Source organism: Cervus elaphus, chromosome 10 (assembly GCF_910594005.1).
Source record: "Cervus elaphus chromosome 10, mCerEla1.1, whole genome shotgun sequence".
NCBI classification, from domain to species: Eukaryota; Metazoa; Chordata; class Mammalia; order Artiodactyla; family Cervidae; genus Cervus; species Cervus elaphus.
The window spans coordinates 16817424-16823423 of record NC_057824.1 but is presented as its reverse complement, the minus strand read 5'-3'; positions in this window follow the sequence as shown (position 1 = coordinate 16823423).

The window sequence follows — 6000 nt, the reverse complement described above, 5'->3', positions numbered from 1 at the left end:
TTGTTATTGTTGATGATGACGGTGGTATTATTGTTCTAACTATGGTAAAATTTAAGACCTTAACCAGTTTAGAGTTCAGTGGCGTTAAGTACATTCACGTTGTTGTTCTAAGATGTTATTTCAAACAAAATTAGAATCACTCTGTTACCTGAAGGTTTGCATATTTTAAAATATCTTTTTTTCTGTTTCCAGAAGAAATATATCTTCACTTAAAAAAAAAAAACTATTTAGACAATAAAGAGAAGTAACAGTAAGATAAGTGAATCCCTAATCTCACTGGCCAGAATTAATCATTGAGCAGCAGTGCTTACTCTCAGTAAGGACTGTTCATGTCTAATCTCATTTACTTAGAACAAGCATCCAGCTACTGTTGCCTTCCTCAGATGAGGAAGCTGAGGCATAGCATAACTCTGTAGCTTTCCCTGAGTTCTGTATCACCAGACCCAGATCTTGATACTCACATGCCAGAGGAGTTCTGTATCACCAGACCCAGGATCTTGACACTCACCTGCCAGAGAATGTGCTTTGACAATTAGACTATATGACTTCTATTTGTCCAGGCATCCAATCCTCTATTTACAAACCTTAAAATACCAATAGGGAGGGACTTCCCTGGTGGTCTAGTGGTTAAAAGCTTTCTCTACCACGAGCCTGGGGTTCGATTCCAGGTCAGAGAACTAAGATCCCATAAGCTGCGTGGCACGGCCAAACATTAAATAATAAATAACCAGTAAAAAGGCAAATGTAACCTCCATCCCTCAGAAGGCTCCTGCTGTTCTGACACTCACTTTTTTCACTTAACAATGTACCCTCCTGTATCCTGTCCAGCTCTCAGGATATCTGTCTTCCTCAACTGTAAGGGCTAAAGATGATTCCACTAGAGGAAGACTATAGTCTATGCCTCCATGCTCAGCCGGTCAGTAATGACCAACTCTTTGTAACCCCGTGGACTATAACCCGCAAGGTCCTCTGTCCATGGGATTCTCAAGGCAAGAATACTGGAGTGGGTTGTCATTTCCTCCTCCAGGGGATCTTCCCAACTCAGCGATCGAACACACATCTCCAGTGTCTCCAGTATTGCAGGCGGATTCTTTACCACTGATCCACCTGGTAAGCCCCAAATCTATGATATTGATCAAGCTCCCACCTGATACTGAAGTGGTTCCCAGACTTTTATGTCATGAACAAGGCCCTGTAGGTCAACCTGGACAAACACTTCCTTCCTTCCTTAAGATAAATTCTTAGCAGATGGAAATGAGGGTCAAAACACCAGTATCCTTCCCAGAACTTTTGCTGTAAATTGCTCTTTGCTACCCCACTCCAGGTACTGTAACCCTCAGGGGACACAAAGGCAAGTCCAAGGTAGACACTGCCCTTACTCCCATACCAAGCCACATCCAACAATATTGTACATCAATAACACCTACTGTATATTCAGAGCAGTGTATCGGATTTTGCCCCATAAACAACAGGTACTATGATCATTCTTTACACAAGAAGCCAAGGCTTCAGTAACTTGGTTACTCTTGGTCATAGAGTTAATAGGTTACAGAGCACAGGACTCAGAATGAGCCCGACCTACACCGACACCCTGCTCTCAGTCACTGGACTCAGCTGCCTCAACAACCCTTATTTTATACATACTTCAATCTTCATAAACTATTAATACCTTGTCCTCAAAGAATTCTAACCATTTTATCTTCTCAGAACAACCTGGAGAGACTCAATGTTTATTACCATCTTAAACATGAAGCATCTGGTCCCATCACTTCATGGCAAATAAATGGGGAAACAATGGAAACAGTGTCAGACTTTATTTTGGGGAGCTCCAAAATCACTGCAGATGGTGACTGCAGCCATGAAATTAAAAGACGCTTGCTCCTTGGAAGAAAAACTATGACCATCCTGGACAGCATATTAAAAAGCAGAGACATTACTTTGCCAACAAAGATCCATCTAGTCAAAGCCATGGTTTTTCCAGTAGTCATGTATGGATGTGAGAGTTGGACCATAAAGAAAGCTGAGTGCCGAAAAACTGATGCTTTGAACTGTAGTGTTGGAGAAGACTCTTGAGAGTCCTTGGACTGCAAGGAGATCCAACCAGTCAATCCTAAAGGAAATCAGTCCTGAATACTCATTGGAAGGACTGATGCTGAAGCTGAAACTCCAGTACTTTGGCCATCTGATGCAAAGAACTGACTCACTGGAAAAGACCTTGATTCTGGGAAAGATTGAAGGCAGGAGGAGAAGGGGATGACAGAGGATGATATGGTTGGATGGCATCACTGACTTGAGGGACATGAGTTTGAGCAAGCTCCAGGAGTTAGTGATGGACAGGGAAGCCTGCAGTCCATGGGGTCGCAAAGAGCCGGGCACGACTGAGCAACAGAACTGAACTACATGTGAAGAAATTTGCAGACTCTATGCTAAATGTGTATGTCAATATACACATAACTATAGACGTCTGAAAATATCTATCTCACAAGCACTCTTTCTCAGAAAGTTACTGAAGGATGAGCTCTGCCACATGAGGAAGTAAACACATAGGAGGACCACAAAGAGGAGTCCCAGAGACTGTCCATTCAACAAGCATGCACTGCACCTCCTCTCCATGCAAAGCACTGTGCTAGACACTGGTGAACAAAAAACAAAAATCTCTGCCCTCATGGTACTCTGATACCACCAGTGGAGGGCAGACAGTGTGTATGGAGGGGACCGGGGAGGGCAGCAAGCATCATAAATAAGCAAATCTTATGGGCTGTTGGAAGATAAGTGCTGTGAGGGAGAAAAAATCAAGCAAGTGGGGCCTCAGGAGTACCCAGAGAGATAATGCAATTTGAAATGGATAATGGGGAGAAGTCCTAAGATTCCTCAGACACAAGGAGAACAGGCTTCAGAAATCTCCCCCAAAATACTGAAAGTGATAGCTTCTATGAGAGATTTCACCATGTAAAAAATTTAATTAAGGAAAAAAAATGAATTAAGGGACTTCCCTGGTGGTCCACTGGTTAAGAATTCACCTGCCAATGCAGGGGACCTGGGTATGAACCCTGCTCCGGGAAGATCCCACATGCTGCAAGGCCACTGAGCCCGTGGTCTGCGACAGAGGCCACTGCAATGAGAAGCCTGTGCACTGCAAGGAAAAGTAGCCCCTGCTCACTGCAACTAGAGAAAGCCCACACGCAATATCAAAGACCCAGCACAGCCAACAATAAACAAATGATAATCGTTTTTAAAGACTTTTTAAAAAAGGAAAATGATCCTTCCATGCAAGGTGGCTTCTTAAAAAACAAAAGTGAATGAAGAAATTGATAGACGGATGAGGAAAACTTCAGAAAAACAGCCATACCAGAAAGGAAGCACCATCTGAAGTTCAGGAGGCAGCTCGCTCATCTCAGCCTGAGTGATAGTTACTCGCATGCACAACACAGATGCATTGATTCAACCAGTAATTACTGCGCCCTGGCAGGACCTGGAGAGGAAGGAGGGTAAGAGACAGCTGAATCCTTCCCTCTCTTAACAGAAAGGCAGCAGCTAATGACCACAAGCAATACAGCAAGTCCTAAAGTACAAAGATATTATTTAGAAAGATGGACATAAATAACAGAATACTTCCCAGGAGAACCAGCAGTAAGTGGAACGTGGCTAGAGAGGTGGAGGTGGGGGGGTGCTGCTGTTTCTCATTTCCAACCTTTCTAGGACTAATTGGCCTCTTAAACATTGATGTTTATAATAATGATTAATAAAATGAAGAAGAAAGAAAAATATAAAATTATTTTTTAAAAGATTAACAAAATGGTGTATCTTCTTCATGGAAATTCTAAGAAGCTCTCACCCATGAATGTAAAGCTGCTGTGTGAGGATGTCTATGACCACATGGCTTTATTATGAAGCAAAAAGCAGAAAAGCCAAATTAAAAAAAAAAACACGAAAATACTTATTGAGAGAGCAGTAAATTAGGTACACTCGTCCTGAATTTTCTGCAGCTGCTGAAAAGCACAAGGCAAAGCTCTAACACAGAAACTAAGTATAAGGGCAAAGATGCAAGCTGCAGAATATGAACTGGAGTCTTAGATTTTTTTTTTTTAATTAGAGTGTATGACACCAAACCATGGCCATGGTGATCTTGAGTTATTGAAAGAGAAACAGGGAGGGGAACAAAGCTTGAGGGAAAAGTTTGTAGTCAATGCTAGAGCCCACTGGAGAGCAGGTGGGGAGGATTGAGCCCGGTCAGACTCAGGGGCAGGGGTGAGGGGAGAGGGGAGGCTGTGACCCTGAAGGTCACTGAGCGGCAGCAGGGAGGGGCAGGTGAGAGAAGAACGCAGGACAATTCTCAGCCTTCACAGGGCAGAAAGGCAACCAGCGTGCGGAGCCCAGGTCAGGCCAGGCTGCTCTTCTCACCTGCGGAGAGGCCGGGCACCCACTCCATGGATGCCTCTGGCTGCCCATCCCAGGGCAGTGGGCAGGAGGGCAGATGGACTCACCTGGCCTGGCACAGGTCATTGGCGCCCCAGCTGGAGGAGAGAAACGGCCCCCTACTCCCTTCCCTGGGCAGAGCCTCTGTCCCTGACCGGCTCAAGGGTGACCTTGGGCCAAGAGTGCACTGGCTTGGCCTGACATTGTGAGGTCAAGTCCCGCCCAGGGCAGGGCAGGAGGGGGCCAGGAAGCACATGGCCCATAGGTGTGGAGTACTCACAGCAAACCGGGCCCTGTGCTTGCACTGTGCCGTTTTCTACGTTTCAGTCACTTCTATGACTCTTGGGGCACAAAGGAAGAAACTGGGGTTCAGAGGCTACAGAACCTGTCTAACATCGCAGAGCTAGTGTGTTAATTATCTAGCACTGTGAACAAATCATCCCAAAACAGAGGCATGAAACAGCACACACTGATGCTCTTATGGTTCCTGTGGGTCAGGAATACGGGAGCAGTTTGGCTGGTGGGTTCGGGCTCAGGGTCTCTCATGAGCTTGTGGGCAAGATGTCGGTGGCGGCTAAGTCATTGAAAGGCCTCGACTGAAGCTGCAGGATCCACTTCCAGGAGGGCTCATTCACCCAGCTGCTGGTGGAAGCCTGGGTTCCTCATCACGGGGGCCCCTCTGCAGGGCAGTCTGTCTCCGTGCCATGGCGGTGGGCTGTCCCCAGCAAGAATGATTCCCCAGGGAACACCCAAGATGGAAGCCACAGTGACTTTTATAACCTAATGTCCGAAGCAATACAACATCACTTCTGACAGTCCGCGGGTCACATGGGACCTCCTGGTACCAGGTGAGAAGCACTGCAGGAGGGTGTGGGTTCCAGGAAGTGGGATCACTGGGTGCCACCTTCTAGGCTGGTCACCACAGCTGGTCAAGGGCAGAGCCAGGACTCCAGTTCTGCTGGGATACATGGGAAGACAAAAGAAGAAGGGTGCCAGGCCTGCACCCCTGGAGGTTTGTGGGTCTGGAAAAAAAGGGCTGTACCTGGGAATAGGCAGGCTGGGAGACCAGTCAGGGCACATCCAGTTAGGGAGAGAGAAGGGGACTCACCAGGCTTCCCAGGTGGCGCTGTGGTAAAGAATCTGCCTGCCAATGCAGGAGACACAAGAGACACAAGAGATCCCTGGGTTGGGAAGATCCCCTGGAGGAGGAAATGGTAACCCACTCCAGTATTCTTGCCTGGAGAATCCCATGGACAGAGGAGCCTGGCAGGCTGCAGTCCATAGGGTCGCAGAGTTGGACATGACTGAGTACACACACACAGGGAACTATCAGGAGATCACGGCTTGGAGAGCACACGTGGTCTCTGCCTCTGCCTGCCAAGTCCCTGGTCACCACTCCTGAGGTTCCCAAGATGCCTTTGCTCCTGGCTGCTGGTGGATGGATGAAAAATGCCAGACTCAGCCAATGATTTCCAAGCCATCTGGCTAAACATCCTCCCATATGAATCATGCTTTGTGAGGAAAACATTAGATTGGAATTCTGGAAATAGAAAGTTGCCTGAGGTCTCAGGTAAGTGTGCTTCC